The 22,054-nt window shown below is 37.8% G+C and overlaps 1 pseudogene; it reads right to left on the reverse strand.

Moving 5' to 3' along the window:
• Positions 1-18,132, reverse strand: part of LOC134736747 (cell division cycle protein 27 homolog) — a 31,595-nt pseudogene extending 13,463 nt beyond the window's left edge.
• Positions 18,133-22,054: the final 3,922 nt, after the last annotated feature.

A 22,054-nucleotide genomic window follows, 5' to 3' on the forward strand; every position in this document is an offset into this window, starting at 1 on the left:
AGATAAGTGCACATATCACAAAGAAGTTTCTCAGAATTCTACTGTCTAGTTTTTATGTGAAGATATTTCATTTTCCACCATAGGCCTCAAAGCGCTCCAAATGTCCACTTGTAGATATTACGAAAAGAGTATTTCAAAACTGCTCCATCAAAAGAAATGTTCAACTCTGGGAGATGAATGCACACATCACAAAGTAGTTTCTCAGAATGTTTCTTTCTAGTTTTTATGTGAGGATATTTCCTTTTCCACCATAGGCCTCAAAGACCTGCAAATGTTAACCTGCAGATTCTACAAAGAGAGTGTTTCAAAACTGCTCAATCAAAAGAAAGGTTCAACTCTGAAAGATGAATGCACTCATAACAAAGAAGTGTCTCAGAATTATTCTGTCTAGTTTTTATATGAAGACATTTTCTTTTCCACTGTAGGCCTGAAAGCACTCTTAATGTCCACTTGTAGATTCTACAAAAAGAATGTTTCCAAACTAATCAATCAAAAGAAAGGTACAACTATGTGAGATGAATGCACACATCACAAAGAGGATTCCCAGAATTTTTCTGTCTAGTTTTTATGTGAAGATATTTCCTTTTCCACCGTAGACCTCAAAGTGCTCCAAATGTCCAATTGCAGATTCTACAATAGAGAGTCTCGAAACTGCTCAATCAAAAGAAAGATTTTACTCTTTGAAATGAATGCACACATCACAAAGCAGTTTCTTAGATTGCTTCTGTCTAGATTTTATGTGAAGATATTTCCTTTTCTAACATAGGCCACAGGGCACTCCAAATGTCCACTTTGAGATTTTAAAAAGAGTGTTTCAAAACTGCTCAATCAAAAGAAAGTTTCAACTCTGTGAGATAAATGCACACATCACAAAGAAGTTTCTCAGAATTCTTCTGTCTAGTTTTCATGTGAAGATATCTCATTTTCTACCATAGGCCTCAAAGCGTTCCAAATGTCCATTTGCACATTCTACAGAAAGAGAGTTTCAAAACTGCTCCAGCAAAAGAAAGTTTCATCTCTGGGAGATGAATGCACACACAACAAAGAAGTTTCTCTCTGTGCTTCTGGCTAGTTTTTATGTGAAGATATTTCCTTTTCCACAGTAGGCCTCAAAGCGCTCCAAATGTCCACTTGCACATCCTACAAAAAGAGTGTTTCAAAACTGCTTAATCAAAAGAAATGTTGAACTCTGTGAGATGAATGCACGCACCATGAAGCAGTTTCTCTGTATGCTTCTGTATAGTTTTTATGTGAATACATTTCCTTTTTCACCATAGGCCTCAAAGCACTCCAAATGTCCCCTTGCAGATTCTAAAAAAGAGTGTTTCAAAACTGCTGAATCCAAGGAAAGTTTCAACCCTGTGAGATGAATGCACACACCACAGAGAAGTTTCTGTTTATGGTTCTGTATAGCTTTCATTTGAAGATATTTCCTTCTCCACAATAGGCCTCATAGCGCTCCAAAGGTCCCCTTGCAGATACTTCAAAAATAGCGTTTCAAAACTGTTCAATCAAAAAAAAGGTTCAACTCTGGGAGACGAATGCACGCACCACAAAGAAGTTTCTCTCTACGCTTCTGTCAAGTTTATAGGTTCAGATACTTCCTTTTCCACAACAGACCTCAGAGTGCTCCAAATGTCCACATGCAGATTCTACAAAAAGAGAGTTTCAAAACTGCCCAATCAAACGAAAGGTTCAACTCTGTGAGTTGAATGCACACACCACAAAGAAGTTTCTCTGTATGCTTCTGAATAGTTTTTATGTGAAGATATTTTCTTTTCCACAATAGGCTTCAAAGTGCTCCGAATGTCCCCTTACAGATTCTACAAAAAGAGTGTTTCTAAACTGCTCAATTCAAAGAAAGTTCAACTCTGTGAGATGAATGCACACACCACAAAGAAGTTTCTCTATATGCTTCTGAATAGTTTTTATGAGAAGTTATTTCCTTTTCAACAATAGGCCTCAAAGCACTCCAAATGTCCCCTTGCAGATTCTACAAAAAGAGTGTTTCTAAAGTGCTCAACCCAAAGAAAGTTCACCTCTGTGAGATGAATGAACACACCACAAAGAAATTTCTCTGTATGCTCCTGTATAGTTTTTATGTGAAGATATTTCCTTTTCCATAATAGTCCTCAAAGTGCTCCAAATGTCCACTTGCAGATTCTACAAAAAGAGTGTTTCAAAACTACTCTATCAAGAGAAAGTTCAACCCTGTGAGATGAATGCACACACCACAAAGAAGTTTCTCTGTGTGATTCTGTATAGCTCTTATATGAAGATATTTCCTTCTCCACAATAGGCCTCATAGCACTCAAAATGTCCACTTGCAGATTCTTCAAAAATAGTGTTTTAAAACTGTTCAATCAAAAGAAAGGTTCAACTCTGGGACACAAATGCACACACCACAAAGAAGTTTCTCAGAATGCTTTTGTCTAGTTTATATGTTCAGATATTTCCTGTTCCACAGTAGGCCTCAGAGCGCTCCAAATATCCACATGCAGATTCTACAAAGAGAGAGTTTCAAAGCTGCACAATCAAACAAAAGGTTCAACTCTGTGAGATGAATGCAGATGCCACAAAGAAGTTTCTCTGTATGCTTCTGAATAGTTTTTATGTGAAGATATTTCCTTTTCCACAATAGGCCTCAAAGAGCTCCAAATGTCCCCTTGAAGATTCTACAAAAAAAGTGTTTCTAATTTGCTCAATACAAAGAAAGTTCAACTCTGTGAGATGAATGCACACATCACAAAGAAATTTCTCTGTATGCTTCTGTAAAGTTTCTATGTGAAGGTATTTCCTTTTCCACAGTAGGCCTTAAAGGGCTCCAAATGTCCACTAGCTGATTCTACGAAAAGAATGTTTCAAAACTGCTCAATCAAAAGAAAAGTTCAACTCTTTGAGATGAATACACACACCACAAAGGTGTTTCTCATTATGCTTCTGAATAGATTCTATGTGAAGATATTTCCTTTTCCACAATAGGCCTCTAAGTGCTCCAAATATCCACTTGCAGATTCTAAAAAAAGAATGTTTCAAAACTACTCAATCAAAACAAAAGTTCAACTCTGTGGGATAAATACATGCACCACAAAGAAGTTTCTCTGTATGCTTCTGTATAGTTTTTATGTGAAGATACTTCCTTTTCCACAGTAGGCCTCAAAGCACTCCAAATATCCCCTTGCAGATTCTACAAAAAGAGTGTTTCAAACTGCTCAATCCAAAGAAAGGTTCAACTCTGTGAGATGAATGCACACACCACAAAGAAGTTTCTCTGTATGCTTCTGTATAGTTTTTATGTGAGGATATTGCCTTTTCCACAATAGGCCTCAAAGTGTTCCAAATGTCCAGTTGTCGATTCTTCAAAAATAGTGTTTCAAAACTGTTCAATCAAAAGAAAGGTTCAAATCTGGGAGACGAATGCACACACTGCAAAGAAGTTTCTCAGAATGCTTCTGGCTAGTTTTTATGTTAAGATATTTCCATTTCCACAATAGGCCTCAAAGTGCTAGATATGTCCACTTGCAGATACTGCAAAAAGATTGTTTCAAAACTGCTCCATCAAAAGAAAAGTTCATCTCACTAAGATGTATGCACACATCTCTAAGAAGTTTCTCAGAATGCTTCTGTCTAGTTTTTATTTGAAGATATTTCCTTTTACTGGATTGGATGAAAAGACCTCAAATATCCACTTGCAGATCCTACAAAAAGGCTGTTTCAAAACTGATCAATCAAAAGAAAGATTCAACTCTGTGAGATGAATGCTCAGATCACAAAGAAGTTTCTGTGACACAAAGTCTACTTTTTATGTGAAGATATTTCCTTTTCCACTATAGGATGTAAAGCTCTCCAAATATCCAATTGTAGATTCTAAAAAAAGAGTGTTTCAAAACTGCTGAATGAAAAGGAAGGTTAAATCGGTGTGAGGAATGCACACATAACAAGGAAGGTTGTCAGAATGCTTCTGTCTAGTTTTTATGTGAAGATATTTCCTTTTGCTGCATTGGACAAAAAGACCTCAAATATCCACTTGCAAATTCCACAAAAAGACTGATTCAAAACTGCTCAATCAAAAGAAAGGTTCAATTCTGTGAGATGAATGCACACATCACAAAGAAGTTTCGCAGAATGCTTCTGTGTAGTTTTTATGTTATTTCCTTTTCCTGTATAGGATGAAAAGACCTCAAATACTGACTTGCAGATTCAATAAAAAGACGGTTTCAAAACTGCGCAATCAAAACAGAGGTTCAAATCTGTGAGATGAATGCACTCACCACAAAGAATTTTGAAAGAATGCTTCTGTCTAGTTTTTATGTGAAGATATTTCCTTTTTCACCATAGTCCTCAAAGGGCTCCAATGTCCACTTGCAGATTCTATAAAAGAGTGTTTCAAAACTGCTCAATCAAAAGTAAGTTTCAACTCTGTAAGATGAATGCACGCATCAATAAGAAGTTTCTCAGAATGCTTCTCTCTAGTTTTTATGTGAAGATGTTTACTTTTCCTGCATTGGATGAAAAGACGTCAAATATCCTCTTGGAGATTCTACAAAAAGACTGTTTCAAAACTGCTAAACCAAAAGTAAGGTTCAACTCTGTGAGATGAATGCCCACATCACAAAGAAATTTCGCAGAAGGCTTCTGTGTAGTTTTTATGTGAAGTTAATTCCTTTTCCACGATAGGCCTCAAAGCACTCCAATTATCAACTTGCAGTTTCTACAAAAAGAGTGTTTCAAACCTGCTCCATCAAAAGAAAGCTTCAACTCCCTAAGATGAATGCACATGTCACTATGAAGTTCCTCAGAAAGCTTCAGTCTAGTTGTAATGTGAAGATATTTCCTTTTCCCACATTGGATGAAAAGCACTCCAATATCCACTTGCAGAATCTTAAAAAGACAGTTTCAAAATTGTTCAATCAAAAGAAAGTTTCAACTGTGTGAGAAGAATGCACACATAACAAGGAAGTTTGTCAGATTGCTTCTGTCTAGTTTTTATGTGAACATATTTCCTTTTTTACCATAGGCCTCAAAGTGCTCCAAATGTCCACTAGCAGATTCTACAAAAAGAGTGTTTCAAAACTACTCAATCAAAAGTAAGGTTCAAATCTGTGAGATGAATGAACACATCACAAAGAATTTGTCAGAATGCTTCTGAATAATTTTTATGTGAAGATATTTCCTTTTTCACCATAGGCCTCAAAGCACTCCAAATGTCCACTTGCAGATTCTACAAAAAGAGTGTTTCCAAACAGCTCAATCAAAAGAAAAGTTCAACTCTCTAAGATGAATGCAACACTCTAAGATGAAGTTTCTCCGAATGCTGCTGTCTGTTAAGTGAAGATATTTCCCTTTCCCATGCTGGACGAAAAGCCCTCCAATATCCACTTACAGCATCTAAAAAAGACTATTTCAAGACTACTCAATCAAAAGAAAGATTCAAATCTATGAGATGAATGTGCAGATCACAAAGAAGTTCCTCAGAATGCTTCTGTCTAGTTTTTATATAAAGATAGTTCCTTTTCCACTATAGGCTGCAAAGCTCTCCAAATATCCAATTGCAGATTCTACAAAAAGAGTGTTTCAAAACTGCTCAATCAAAAGAAAGGTTCAAATCTGTGTGATGAATGCACAGATGACAAGGAAGTTTATCAGAATGCTTCTGTCTAGTTTTTATGTGAAGATATTTCCTGTTTCACCATAGGCCTCAAAGTGCTCTAAGTGTCCACTAGCTGATTCTACAAAAAGAGTGTTTCAAAACTGCTGAATGAAAAGTAAGGTTCAACTCTGTGAGATGAATGCACATATCATGAACAAATTTCGCAGAATGCTTCTTCGTAGTTTTTACGTGAAGATATTTCCTGTTTCACCATAGGCCTCAAAGTGCTCAAAATGTCCACTTGCAGATACTTCAAAAAGAGTGTTTCAAAACTGCTCAATCAAAGGAAAGTTTCAACTCTCTGAGATAAATGTGCACATCACTAAGAAGTTTCTCAGAATGCTTCTGTCTAGTTTTTATATGAAGATATTTCCTTTTCCCACATTGGACGAACACATTTCAAATATCCACTTGCAGATTCTACAAAAAGACTCTTTCAAATCTGCTCCACCAAAAGAAAGGTTCAACTCTGTGAGATGAATGCACACATCACAACGAAATTTCGCAGAATGCTTCTCTGTAGTTTTTATGTGAAATTATTCCCTTTTCCACTATAGTCCTCAAATCGCTCCAAATATCCACTTGCAGTTTCTACAAAAAGTGTGTTTCAGAACTGCTCCATCAAAATAAAGTTTCAGCTCTCTAAGATGAATGCACACATCACTAAGAAGATTCTCAGAAGGCTTCTGTCTAGTTGCGATGTGAAGATATTTCCTTTTCCCACATTGGATGAAAAGCCCCCCATTATCCACTTGCAGAATCTACAAAAGACTGTTTCAAAACAGCTCCATCAAAAGAAAGGTTCAACTCTGTGAGACGAACATATGCATCACACAGTAGCTTCTCAGAATTCTTCTGTCTAGCCTTTATCTGAAGATATTTCCTTTTCCACCATAGACCTCAAAGTGCTCAAAATGTCCACTAACAGATTCTACAAAAGAAGTGTTTCAAAACTGCTCAATCTAAAGTAAGGTTCAACTCTGTGAGATGAATGCACACTTCACAAAGTAATTTCACAGAATGCTTCTGTGTAGTTTTTATGTGAAGATATTTCCTTTTTCACCATAGACCTCAAAGAGCTTCAAATGTCTACTTGCAGATTCTACAAAAAGAGTGTTCAAAACTGCTCAATCCAAAGAAAGATTAAGCTCTGTGAGATGAATGCACACATCACTAAGAAGTTGCACAGAATGCTTCTATCTAGTTTTTATGTGAAGATATTTCCTTTTCCCACATTGGACGAAAAGATCTCAAATATCCACTTGCAGATTCTACAAAAGGACTGCTTCAAAACTGCTCAAACAAAAGAAAAGTTCAACTCTGTGAGATGAATGCACACATCACAAAGAAATTTCGCAGAGTGCTTCTGTGAAATTTTTATGTGAAGTTATTACCTTTTCCACTACAAGCCTCAAAGCGCTCTAAATATCCACTTGCAGTTTTAGAAAAAGAGTGTTTCAAAACTGCTCCATCAAAAGAAAAGTTCAACTCTCTAAGATGAATGCACACTTCACTAAGAAGTTTCTCAGAATGCTTCTGTCTAGTTGTAATGTGAACATATTTCCTTTTCCCACATTGGACAAAAAGCCCACTACTATCCACTTGCAGAATCTAAAACAGACTGTTTAAAAACTGCTCAATCAAAAGAAAGGTTCAACTCTGCAAAATGAATGCACAGATGTCAAAGAAGTTTCTCAGAATACTTCTGTCTAGTTTTTCTGTGAAGATATTTCCTTTTCCACTTTAGTCTACAAAGCTTTCCAAATGTCCAATGGCAGATTCTACAAAAAGAGTGTTTCGTAAGTGCTCAATCAAAAGAATGGTTTAACTCTGTGTGATGAATGCACAGATGACAAGGAAATTTGTCAGAATTCTTCTGTTTAGTTTTTATGTGAAGATATTTCCTTTTTCACCATAAGCCTGAAAACTCTTCAAATGTCCACCAGCTGATTCTACAAAAAGAGTGTTTCAAAACTTCCGAATCAAAAGTAAGGTTCAACTCTGTGAGATGAATGCACACATCACAAAGAAATTTCGCAGAATGGTTCTGTGCAGTGTTTATGTGAAGATATTTCCTTTTTCACAATAGGCCTGAAAACGCTCCAAATGTCCACCAGCTGATTCTACAAAAAGAGGGTTTCAAAACTGCTGAATCAAAAGTAAGGTTCAACTCTGTGAGATGAATGAACACATCACAAAGAAATTTCGCAGAATGCTTCTATGTAGTTTTTATGTGAAGATATTTTCTGTTTCACCATAGGCCTCAAAGCCCTCCAAATGTCCACTTGCAGATTCTTCAAAAAGAGTGTTTCAAAACTGCTCAATCAAATGAAAGTTTCAACTTTCTGAGATGAATGCAGACATTACTAAGAAGTTTCACAGAATGCTTCTTTCTAGGTTTTAAGCGAAGATATTTCCTTTTCCAGCATTGGACGAAAAGTTTTCAAATATCCACTTGCAGATTCTACAAAACGGCTCTTTCAAATCTGCTCAACCAAAAGAAAGATTCAACTCTGTGAGATGAATGCACACATCACAAAGAAATTTCGCAGAATGCTTCTGTGTAGTTTTTATGTGAAGTTATTTTTTTCCACTATAGGCCCCAAATCATTCCAAATATCCACCTGCACTTTCTACAAAAAGTGTGTTTCAAAACTGCTCCATCAAAAGAAAGTTTCAGCTCTCTAAGATGAATGTAAACGTCACTAAGAAGTTTCTCAGAATGCGTCTGTCTAGTTGTTATGTGAAGATATTTCCTTTTCCCATATTTGAGGAAAAGCCCTCAAATATCCATTTGCAGAATCTAAAAAAGACTGTTTCAAAACTGCTCAATCAAAAGAAAAGCTTAACTCTGAGTGATGAATGCACAGATGACAAGGAAGTTTGTTAGAAGGCTTGTTTCTAGTTTTTATTTGTAGATATTTCCTTTCCCATGTTGGATGAAAAGCCCTCAAATATCCATTTGCAGCATCTAAAAAAGAATGCTTCAAAACTGCTTAATCAAAAGAAAGGTTCAACTTTGTCAGATGAATGCACAGATCAGAAGGAAGTTTCTCAGAAAGCTTTTGTGTAGTTTTTATGTGAAGATATTTCCTTTTTCACCATAGGCCTCAAAGCACTCCAAATGTCCACTTGCCAATTCTACAAAAAGAGTGTTTCAAAATTGCTCAATAAAAAGAAAGGTTCAACACAATGAGCCGAATGCACAGATCACAAAGAATTTTCTCAGAATTCTTCTGCCTAGTTTTTATGTGAAGATATTTCCTTTTCCACTATAGGCCGCAAAGCTCTTCAAATATCCAATGGTAGATTGCACAAAAAGAGTTTTTCAAAACTGCTCAATCAAAAGAAAGGTTAAACTCAGAGTGAGGAATGCACACATAAAAAGGTAGATTGTTGGAAAGTTTCTGTGTAGTTTTTATGTGGAGATAGTTCCTTTTTCACCATGGGAATCAAAATGCACAAAATGTCCAATAGGGGATTCTAGAAAAAGAGTGTTTCAAAACTATTCAATCTAAATTAAGGATCAGTATTGTGAGTTGAATGCATACTTCACAATTAAGTTCACAGAATGCTTCTGTGTAGATTTTATGTGAAGATATTTCATTTTTCACCATTGGTCTCAAAGCACTCCAAAAGTCCACTAGCAGATTCTTCAAAGAGTGTTTCAAAACTGCTTAATAAAAAGGCAGGTTCAACTCTGTGAGTTGAATGCACACACCACTAAGAAGTTGCTCAGAATGCTTCTGTCTAGTTTTTATGTGAAGATATATCCTTTTCCCACATTGGATGAAATGATCTCAAATATCCACTTGCAGATTCTACAAAAAGACTGTTTCAAATATGCTCAACCCAAAGGAATCCTAAACTCTGTGAGATGAATGCACACATCACAAAGAAATTTTGCAGAATGCTTCTGTGTAGTTTTTATGTGAAGATACATCCTTTTTCACCATAGACCTTAAAGCACTCCAAATGTCCACTTGCAGATTCTTCAGTGTTTCAAAACTGCTCAATCAAAAGAAAGGTTCGACTCTGTGAGTTGAATGCACACATCATAAAGAAGTTGCACAGAATGCTTCTGTCTAGTTTTTATGTGAAGATATTTCCTTTTCTCACATTGGATGAAAAGATCGCAAATATCCACTTGGAGATTCTACAAAAAGCCTGTTACAAATATGCTCAACCAAAATAAAGCTTCACCACTGTGAAGTGAATGCACACATCACAAAGAAATTTCCCAGAATGCTTCTGTGTAGTTTTTATGTGAAAATATTTGCTTTTTCACCATAGGCCTCAAAGCACTCCAAATTTCTACTTGCAGATATTTCACGAAGAGTGTTTCAAAACTGTTCAATCAAAAGAAAGGTTCAACACTGTGACTTGAATGCACACATCATTAGGAAGTTGCTCATAATGCTTCTGTCTAGTTTTTATGTGAAGATATTTCTTTTTCCCTCATTGGATGAAAAGATCTCCAATATCCACTTACAGAGTCTATAAAAAGACTGTTTAAAATCTGCTCAACCAAAAGAAAGCTTCAACACTATGAGATGGATGCACACATCACAAGGAAATTTCGCAGAATGCTTCTGTGTAGCTTTCATGTGAAGATATTTCCTTTTACACCATAGGATTCAAAGCACTCCAAATCTCCACTTGCAGATTCTTCAAACAGAGTGTTTCAAAACTACTCAATCAAAAGAAAGGTTCAACTCTGTGAGTTGAATGCACAAATCACTAAGAAGTTGCACAGAATGCTTTTGTCTAGTTGTTATGTGAAGATATTTCCTTTTCTCACATTGGAGGAAAAGATCTCAAATATCCACTTGCAGATTCTCCAAAAAGCCTGTCTCAAATCTGCTCAAACAAAATAAAGCTTCGCCTCTGTGAAGTGAATGCACACATCACAAAGAAATTTCGCAGAATGCTTCTGTGTAGTTTTTATGTGAAGACATTTCCTTTTTCACCATAGGCCCCAAAGCACTTCAAATGTCCACTTGCAGATTATCCACAAAGAGTGTTTCAAAACTGTTCAATCAAAAGAAAGGTTCAACACTGTGAGTTGAATGCACACATCACTAGGAAGTTGCTCAGAATGCTTCTGTCTAGTTTTTATGTGAAGATACTTCCTTGTCCTGCATTGGACAAAAACTTCTCCAATATCCACTTGCAGAGTCTACAAAAAGACTGTTTAACATCTGCTCAACCAAAAGAAAGCTTCAACACTGTGAGATGGATGCACACATCCCAAAGAAATTTCGCAGAATTCTTCTGTGTAGCTTTTATGTGAAGATATTTCCTTTTTCACCATAGGCCGCAAAGCACTCCAAATGTCCACTTGCAGATCCTTCAAACAGAGTGTTTCAAAACTGGTCGATGAAAAGAAAGTTTCAACTCTGCTACTTGAATGCACATATCACTAAAAAGTTGCTCAGGACACTTCTGCCTAGTTTTTATATGAAGATATTTCCTTTTCCCACATTGGATGAAAAGATCTCAAATATCCACTTGCAGATTCTACAAAAAGACTGTTTCAAATCTGCTCAACCAAAAGAAAGCTTCAACTCTTTGAGATGAATGAACACATCATAAAGAAATTTCGCAGAATGCCTCTCTGTAGTTTTCATGTGAAGATATTTCCTTTTTCACCATAGGCCTGAAAGCACTCCAAATATCCACTTGCAGATTCTTCAAACAGAGTGTTTAAAATCTGCTCAATCAAACGAAAGGTTCAACTCTGTGAGTTGAATGCACAGATCACTAAGAAGTTGCTGAGAATGCTTCTGTCTAGTTTTTATGTGAAGCTATTTCCTTTTCCAACATTGGACGAAAAGATCTCAAATATCCACTTGCAGATTCTGCAAAAAGACTCCTTCAAATATGGTCAACACAAAGGAATCTTCAACTCTGTGAAATGAATGCACACATCACTCAGAAATTCCTCAGAATGCTTCTGTCCAGTTTTTATGTGAAGCTATTTCCTTTTCCCACATTGGACGGAAAGATCTCAAATATCCACTTGCAGATTCCACAAAAAGACTGTTTCAAATCTACTCACGAAAAGAAAGCTTCAACTCTGTGAGATGAATGCACACATCACAAGGAAATTTCGCAGAATACTTCTGTGTAGTTTTTATGTGAAGATATTTCCTTTTTCACCATATGCCTCAAAGCACTCCAAATGTCCACTTGCAGATCCTTCGAACAGAGTGTTTCAAAACCACTCAATCAAAAGACAGGTTTAACTGTGTCAGTTGAACACACATATCACTAAGAAGTTGCTCAGAATGCTTCCATCTATTTTTTATGTGAAGATATATCCTTTTCCGGCATTGGATGAAATAATCTCAAATATCCACTTGCAGATTTAAAAAAAAAGACAGTTTCAAATATGCTCAACCTAAAGGAATCTTCACCTCGGTGAGATGCATGGACACATCACAAAGAAATCTCGCAGAATTCTTCTGTATAGATTTTGTGTGAAGATATTTCCTTTTTCACCATAGACCTCTAAGCACCCCTAATGTCCACTTGCAGATTCTTCAAACAGTGTGTTTCAAAACTGCTCAATCAAACGAAAGGTTCAACTCTGTGAGTTGAATGCACACATCACTAAGAAGTTGCTCAAAATGCTTCTGCCTAGCTTTTATATGAAGATATTTCTTTTTCCCGCATTGGACGAAAAGATCGAAAATATCCACTTGCAGATTCAACAAAATACTGTTTCAAATCTGCTCAACCAAAAGAAAGCTTCAACTCTGTGAGATGATTGCACACATCACAAAGAAATTTTGCAGAATTCTTCCATGTAGTTTTATGAGAAGATACTTCCTTTTTCACCATAGGCCTCAAAGCACTCCAAACGTCCACATGCAGATTCTTCAGACTGTTTCAAAATTGCTCAATCAAAAGAAATGTTCAACTCTTTGAGTTGAATGCACACATCACTAAGAAATTCCTCAGAATGCTTCTTTCTAGTTTTGATGTGAAGCTATTTCCTTTTCCCACATTGGACGGAAAGATCTAAAATATCCACTTGCAAATTCTACAAAAATACTGTTTTAAATATGCTCAACCCAAAGGAATCTTCAACTCTGTGAGATTTATGCACACATCACAAAAAAATTCACAGCATGCTTCTGTGTAGTTTTTATGTGAATATGTATCTTTTTTCACCAGACCTCAAAGCACTCCAAATGTCCACTTGCAGATTCTTCAAACAGAGTGTTTCAAATCTGCTCAATCAAAAGAAAGTTTGAACTCTGTGAGTTGAATGTACGCATCACTAGGAAGTTGCTCAGAATGCTTCTGACTAGCTTTTATTTGAAGATATTTCCTTTTACCACGTTGGACAAAAGGATCTCAAATATCCACTTGCAGATTCTACAAAATACTGTTTCAAATCTGTTCAACCAAAAGAAAGCTTCAACTCTGTGAGATAAATGCACGCATCAAAAAGAAATTTTGCGGAATGCTTCTGTGTAGTTCTTATGTGAAGATATTTCCTTTTTCACCATAGGCCACAAAGCACTCCAAATGTCCAGTTGCAGATTCTTCAAACAGAGAGTTTCAAAACTACTCAATCAAAAGATATGTTCAACTCCATGAGTTGAATACACACATCACTAAGAAGGTGCTCAGAAAGCTTCTGTCTAGTTTATAAGTGAAGATATTTCCTTTTCCCACATTGGACAAAAAGATCTCAAATATCCACTTGCAGATTCTACAAAAAGAGTGTTTCAAATCTACTCAACCAAAAAAAAGCTTCAACTCTGTGAGATGAATGCACACATCACAAAGAAATTTCTCAGAATGCTTCCGTTTAGTTTTTATGTGAAGATATTTCCTTTTTCACCATAGGCCTCAAAGCACTCCAAATGACTACTTGCAGATTCTTCACAGAGTGTTTCAAAACTGCTCGATCAAAAGAAAGGTTTAACTCTGTGAGTTGAATGCACACATCACTAAGAAGTTGCTCAGAATCCTTCTGTCTACTTTTTATGTGAAGATATTTCCTTTTCCCGCATTGGAGGAAAATATTTCAAATATCCACTTCCAGATTCTACAAAAAGACTGTTTCAAATCTGCTCAACCAAAAGGAAGCTTCAACTCTATGAGATGAATGAACACATCACAAAGAAATTTTGCAGAATGCTTCTCTGTAGTTTTCATGTGAAGATATTTCTTTTTTCACCATAAGCCTCAAAGCACTCCAAATGTCCACTTGCAGATACTTCAGACAGAGAGTTTGAAAACTACTCAATCAAAAGAAAGCCTGAACTCCGTGAGCTGAATGTGCACATCACTAAGAAGTTGCTCAGAATGTTTCTGTCTAGTTTTTAATTGAAGATATCTCCTTTTCCGGCATTGGGTGGAAAGATCTCAAATATCCAGTTGCAGATTGTACAAAAAGACTGTTTCAAATCTGCTCAACCAAAAGAAATCTCCAACTCTGTGAGTTGAATGCATACATCACTAAGAAGTTGCTCAGAATGCTTCTGTCTAGTATTTATGTGAAGATGTTTCCTTTTCCTGCATTGTACGAAAATATCTCAAATATCCTCTTGCAGATTCTACAAAAAGACCCACAGCCAATGTCATACTGAATGGGAAAAAGCTGGAAGCATTCAAGGATGTCCTCTGTCACCACTCCTATTCAACATAGGACCTTCTGGCCAGATCAATCAGACAAAAGAAAGAAATAAATGGCATTCAAAGGAAGACAGGAAGTCAAATTGTCTCTGTTTGCCAATGACATGATTGTATATTTAGAAAATCCCATCATCTCAACCTCAAATTTCCTTAAGCTGATAAGCAATTTCAGCAAAGTCTCAGGATACAAAATCAATGTGCAAAAATTATGAGTATTCCTATACACCAATAAAAGACAAACAAGGAGCTAAATCATCAGTGAAGTCCCAATCACAATTGTTACTAAGAGAATAAAATACTTACAACTTACAAGGGATGTGAAGAAACTCTTCAAGGAGAACTACAAATCACTGCTCAAGGAAATAAGAGAGGACACAAACAAATGAAAAAACTCATGGACAGGAAGAATCAATATTGTGAAAATTGCTATAAGGCCCCAAGCAATTTATAGATTTAATGCTATTCCTATCAAGCCGCCATTGACTTTCTTGACAGAATTATAAAAGAAAGCACTTTAAATTTCATATGGAACCAAAAAAAAAGCTTAGAGCCAAGACAACCTTAAGCAAAAAGAGCAAAGCTGGAGGCATCACGCTACCTGACTTCAAACTGTACTACAATGTTACAGTAACCAAAACAGCTTGATACTGGTACCAAAACAGATATAGAGCAATGGAACAAAACAGAGGCCTCAGAAATAACACCACACATGTACAGTCATCTGATCTTTGAAAAATCTGACAAAAATAAGCAATGCAGAAACTATTCCATATTTAATAAATGGTGTTGGGAAAACCAGCTAGCCATATGCAGAAAACTGAAACTGGACCTCTTCCTTACACCTTATACAAAAACTAACTCAAGATGAATTAGAGATTTAAATGTAAGACCTAAAACCATAAAAACACTAGAAGAAAACCTAGGCAATGCCATTCAGGACATAGGCATGGGCAAAGACTTCATGACTAAAACATCAAAAGCAATTGCAACAAAAGCCAAAGTTGAGAAATTTGATCTAACTAAACTAAAGAGCTTCTGCACAGCAAAAGAAACCATCATCAGAGTGAACAGGCAACCTACAGAATGGGAGAAAATTTTTTCAATCTATCCATCTGACAAAGCACTAATATCTACAATCTACAGGGAACTTAAACAAATTTACAAGAGAAAAACAACCCCATCAAAAACGGGCAAAGGATATGAATGGACACTCTTTAAAGAAGACATTTATGCAGCCAACAAACATGTGAAAACAAGCTTATCATTACTGGTCATCAGAGAAATGCAAATCAAAACCACAATGAGATACCATTTCACACCAGTTAGAATGGCAATCATTAAAACATAAGAAACAACAGACTCTGAAGAGGATGTGGAGAAATAGGAACAATTACACTGTTGGTGGGAGTGTCAATTAGTTCAACCATTGCGGAAGACAGTGTGGAAATCCCTCAAGGATCTAGAACTAGAAATGCCACTTGACTCAGAAATCCTATTACTGGGAATATACCCAAAGGAATATAAATCATTCTATTATAAACATGCAGATGTATGTTTATTGCAGCACTATTCACAATAGCAAAGACTTGGAATCAACCCAAATGCCCATCAATGATAGACTGGTTAAAGAAAATGTGGCACATATACAACATGAAATATTATGCAACCTTAAAGAAGAAGGAGTTCATGTCATTTTCAGGGACATGGATGAACCTGGAAACCATCATTATCAGCAAACTAACACAGGAACAGAAAACCAAACACTGCCTGTTCTTACTTGTAAGTGTGAACAGTGAGAACATATGGGCACAAGGAGGAGAACATCACACACCGGGGCCTGTTGGGGGGTGAGGGGCAAGGGAAGGGAGAGCATTAGGAGAAATATCTAATGTAAATAATGGGTTGATGGGTGCAGCATACCACCATGGCACATGTATACCTATGTAACAAACCTGTACATTCTGCACATGTATCCCAGAACTTAAATATAATAATATAGAAATAGAACCACTGCAAGAACACGGAGAGAAAACAATACAAAAGTTTACATTAATAACATCAGAGAACAGTGGAAGAAATGAGAACTAAGTGACCTAAAATTCCAAATTGAAAAGAATCCTTTCTAGCTGAGCTGTTTATATGAATCTAAGTGTTTATATGCAGGCTATTTCTGTGAGGGTGATACAAGTTGCTATTCAATTGCAAGTAATTGCACCAATTATTTGGTAGAATGCAGGGAGGAAGTGGTGGTGCTGACAGTGTCAGAAATGAAGGGAGGAGGGCCTTGTTTGTCCACCATGCATTGGCTAAAGTATAGCATTGAGTTTCGGTTTTTATGTTCCTATAAAATAGTCACAGTACCTGTCTTGCATCTGTGTTGGTGAATTGCTGTTCATAATAATTTTATAGCTTTAGGAAGTAGGCTGACAAAGGATTAAAATATGGTATTAATAAGTTTTGTTTTTTCTTTCTGCTTTTTGGCAGAATAACCAAGTCCTGGGAATTGGAAGTGGTTCTACAATTGTCCATGCTGTGCAGCAAATAGGTATGCTCTCTCACTGTCTACTGGATGTTTTTTGTGTGATGATGGGATAGGGAGGTAGAGGAGAGGGAGGAAGTGGCGCACAGGTTTGGCATTGCCTGTTTGGCTTCAGCAGTACAGAGCTGGAGAGAGGGACTATGTGAGTTCAGCTGAGTGTTTCTGCTCTTTTGTGGAGACAGGGAATCTTAGGCTTCTTTATCCAACTTTGAAGGATGCCTTTGCCTTTATTTACTCTGCTCAGCTGGAGGGGAGGAGCTGACTTAGCTTGAGGTCCCAATATAATTTTAATCATGTCAATGGCATTCTACCATTGAGTCCTGTGTGTGGCCTCAGACTTCCTCAGGCAAATAATTGAGGCCACAGTGGGTTTGCCCTGTCCATGACCCTGGAGTGGATGTGTGGCTCCTGCAATTGATGGCTGGTTCCTGCAGGTGCTCATTTCACACTGATTAGGGTGTCTCTATGCTTAGGAAAGGCTCAGAAATTATCAGCCCCTATGGCTGCTCAACAGGTTTTACTGCCCTGCTCTTTGTTTGTAAGAACAAAGCCCAGAAAAGAGGCCTGCCTGAATGCTGAATTCTTCTAGGTGCCAAGGGGCAGAGCCCAGGAGGGAAAGTCCAGGAACACTCTGTTATCAAGGGGTGATTGTAGCGCTGGTGTGATGGCTTCTGGAAGACTTCTTATTGGCCAAATACGAGCTTTTGTGTTATATACCTTTCAATCTTAACCAACTATCTGGAGAATACTTTCAGGGCAAAGGAGTTACTATGGATTTTATAATAGTGGCACCCAAACCTCCTAAAATACACTCAGTGATTAAAAAGACTTGAAATTTTAATAAGACAGTTTTATCCTGAAGCTTTTTTTTTTAATCAAACTTTCCTGAGAGGTACAAATCCAAAATGAAAAAATAAATCTCCTTTAGCCACCCTCTGGGGCCTACAGATAAAAGTATATTTTTTACTAAAATGCAAAAGTAAAGTTCTGGCTTTTTCCTAGAAGAGGCAATATAGGGGAGCTAAGACTGTGGCTACATGGCCTGGGATCATGTCCCAGCTGTGCCCCTTATTAGCGGTATAACTACCAAGTTATGTTACCTCTCTGAACCTCAGTTGCCTTATCTGCAAAATGTGGAAAATAATTTAACTTACCTTTTTGGATTGTTAGGATTAAGAGTTCATATATACAAAGTTCTTAAAATGTTGTCAGACATATAACAATGGCAAACACTGACACTGCTTTCTGTGGTCAGCACTTACCTCTCCAGGTTTTCTTGTGTCCCCATCTTCTGATATGTGAAGTACAGTCACCAGCTTCCCCACCAAGGAGGGGGACACAGGATGAAAGGCAGCTGTCCTTGGGAATTAGACCTTCCCTTGTCTGTTGGATTTGAGCAAACACATGTGACAAGAAAAATAAAGTAATGAGAGTGAAAAACTGCCACTATGGCTTTTGTTTCCACAGCTGAAAGTGTGAAGCAAGAGAATATGAACCTCGTCTGTATTCCCACTTCCTTCCAGGTATGTCCTGCTTTCCATCTGCACCGTGACAGCTTCTGCTGTATCTTCTGGTTCCCCGGGGTTGTGGACACATGGCCTTATTTTGTACCTCAGGGTTGTTCTAGGTCAGAGAGTCCAGGAATAGGAGAGTTTATTGACCAAGGATTCCTTGTTGGAATTGTAGTTTTTGGTGCATTTGTTTCATCACTCAGTGAATATTTCTGTGCATGTTGAGTTTAGGCACTACTGAGTATGCAGAAATGGCCATGTAGTCTCTATCCTCAAGGAATATTATTCTTTTTATACGTGAAAAAAAATCAGGCTAGGCCAGGTGTGGTGGCTCATGCCTGTAATCCCAGTACTTTGGGAGGCCAAGTTAGTCAAATCACTTGAGCCCAGGAGTTAAAGACCAGCCTGAGCAATATGGTGAAACCCTGTCTCTACAAAAAATATAAAAATTAGCTGGATGTGGTGGCTCGTACCTGTAGTTCCAGCTATGTGGGATGCTGAGGCAGGAGGAACTCCCTTAAGCCCAGGAGGTCCAGGCTGCAGTGAGCTGTGATTGTGCCAGTGCACTCCAGCCTGGGAGACAGAGTGAGACCCTGTCTCAAGAAAAAAAAATCTGGCTAAAACGAATTAAGCAATGTGTTAGTAATGCAAGTACATCATAAAATAGTAGGAGCTGATGGAGGAAACAGTGGAGCCAGTTAACTATATGGAAAGATAAGGAAAGAGAGGTTTTGGGAAGTGGAAGGGAAGACAGTTGCTCAGATGGAGCAAACTCTCATCCCTTATCTGGCCATTGCAGGGAGGAGTATGTGTGTAATCACTTATTGGATTAGTCAAGGTGATACTATGCACTGGGGTAGAAGGTGAGATATATGAGTGACTATGCTCCTGGGACTTTATTGACTTAGGCTTGGACAACTGGGTTTCTTAGGAAACCCTCCCAATCCTGGAGGCACAGAATACTGGCAGCCTGCAGCCAGCTCTGGTGAAGGGAGAGAGGTTAAGGTTCCTTCTAAACCAGACTGGCCTCAGCTTAATGGTAGGGAGTAAGGCAGAGATTCCAGGTAGATAGATTAGAGAGTTGGATAGTGCATACTGTTGGAGCTTCCTTCATGTTAAATCTCTCGGAGACCTTAAACATGGTGGATGGACACCCAGGGGACTGAAGGCAATATCTTAAGTGTTTTACATTGCTTTTTTTAAATCCTGCTGTCTTGAGGAGAACCTTTTAAAGCCTCAGTGGCTTGTGGTGGATTTTCTCAGTCTTTTGAAAAGCTAAGTATCTAATTTTTCCTACTGACTTGATCATCAAGTATTTTTATTTCTTAGTAAATTACATTGGTGTTTATTTTTAAAGTTATATAGGCACGTGGATTGAAGAAACAAATAATTTGTCTTTTTATTTAAAAGAAAAAAAGCACTCTACCCTCATCTTCCCCGAGATGACCACTACCTAGAAAGCACACTCTTCTCACCTCCCACCCCTGATCTCCACTATTTCTTGCTCTTTACATGGACATACTTTTAGCTCCTTTAGGTGATTGGATATTTGCTCCAGTATTTTGAAACTACATACTTTTCTTGCTGTGTTGAAATTTTTCTCAACTAAGTTGACCCAAAAGGTTAAAATAACAGCCACTATAGATTTAAGTCAAAGTTAATTTTATTCTGAGCCAAGTTTGAGGACTATAGACCAGGGACACAGACTCAGAGCAAACTGGGAGCGTGTCCCCTTCTGTTGTAATTCAGTAGGTCAGAATTAGAGGAAAGAGTATGTTGGATAAAACAGACAATAGAAAACCACCTTACATACATTCTGTGGCCATTAGTTCAAATTGGTGAACTAACATAATTTTGGCTGGAGTTTTATTCTTTTGGTAACATTTTTGCAGTATTTATAATATTTGTAACAAATAAATAATTAACAATATTATGAGCAACTTAGAGGTCCACTGAGGTAAAGACAATGAAGTAAAGAAACAATTATCATAGAATAGAATCTTGAACATAGATTTTGATAGTCTGTGACTAATTAAATAATTTTCCTCCCTTTGCATTTATACTTTATGATATCTTTGCATTTAGAACTGTAATTAGCTGATGATTTATAATGTCTTATTGCTTCTTCATTTTCTGCTGGGAGTACAATTTGAGGAGGGTTGAGTTCCAATTTTCCAATTTTCTTCATTATCATACATAGTATCTCATCATAAAAGTAACTTTTGTATTAACCCAGTATTGTACCAAATGGTAGTATAATTTAAATCAAATGTTGCCTTATTGCAAATAAGATCTAAAACAGCTACAGCCTCATTTTCCTCCCTTTCCAATGAAAGCATCCTTGTCCCATTGTATTAGTCCATTTTCATGCTGTTGATAAAGACTTATCTGAGACTGGATAAATTACAAAAGAATGAGGTTTAATTTGACTTACAGTTCCACATGACTGGGGAAGCTTCACAATCATGGTGGAAGGCAAGGAGGAGCAAGTCTCATTTTACATGGATGGCAGCAGACAAAGAGAGAATGAGGAAGACAAAAGTGGAAACCCCTGATAAAACCATCAGATCTCATGAGACTTACTCACTACTACAAGAAGAGTATGGAGGAAACCACGCTCATGATTCAATTATCTCCCACCAGGTCACTCCCATGACACATGGGAATTATAGGAGAACAATTCAAGATGAGATTTGGGTGGGGACACAGCCAAACCATATCATTCCACCCGTGGCCCCTGCCAGATCTCATGTCCTCACATTTCAAAGCCAATCATGCCTTCCCAATAGTCCCCAAAGCCTTAGCTCATTTCAGCATTAACTCACAAGTCCACAGTCTGAAGTCTCATCTGAGCCAAGGCAAGTCCCTTCCTCCTATGAGCCTATAAAATCAAAAGCAACTAGTTATTTTCCAGATAGAGTGGGGGTACAAGTATTGGGTAAATACAGCCATTCCAAATGGGAGAAATTGGCCAAAACACACGGGCTACAGGTCCCATGCAAGTCTGAAATCCAGGATGGGCAGTCAAATCTTAAAGCTTCAAAATGATCTCCTTTGACTCCATGTCTCACATCTAGGTCATGCTGATGCAAGAGGTGGGTTCCCATGGTCTTGGGCAGCTCCACCTCTGTGGTTTTGCAGGGTGCAGCCTCCCTCCTGGATGCTTTCATGGTCTGGCATTGTCTGCAGGTTTTCCAGGTGCATGGTGCAAGCTGTCAGTGGATCTACCATTCTGGGGTATGGAGGATTGTGGCCCTTTTCTCACAGCTCCACTAGGTGGTGCCCCAGTAGAGACTCTACATAAGGTGTCCAACTCAACATTTTCCTTCCACACTGCCCTAGCACAAGTTCTCCATGAGAGCTCTGCCCCTGCAGCAAACTTCTGCCTGGACATCTAGGTGTTTACATACATCTTCTAAAATCTAGGCAGAGGTTCCCAAACCTCAATTCTTGACTTCTGTGCACCTGCAGGCTCAACACTGTGTGGAAGCTGCCAAGTCTTGGGGCTTGCACCATCAGAAGCTATGGCCCGAGCTCTCCATTGCCCCCTTTCAGCCATGGCTAGAGCAGTTAGGATGCAGGGCACCAAGTCCCTAGGCTGCACACAGTTCAGGGACCCTGGGCCTGGCCCACAAAACCACTTTTTTCTTCTAGGCCTCCAGGGCTGTGATGGGAGGAGCTTCTGTGAAGACCTCTGAT

This window comes from Symphalangus syndactylus, chromosome 5, assembly GCF_028878055.3.
Source record: "Symphalangus syndactylus isolate Jambi chromosome 5, NHGRI_mSymSyn1-v2.1_pri, whole genome shotgun sequence".
NCBI classification, from domain to species: Eukaryota; Metazoa; Chordata; class Mammalia; order Primates; family Hylobatidae; genus Symphalangus; species Symphalangus syndactylus.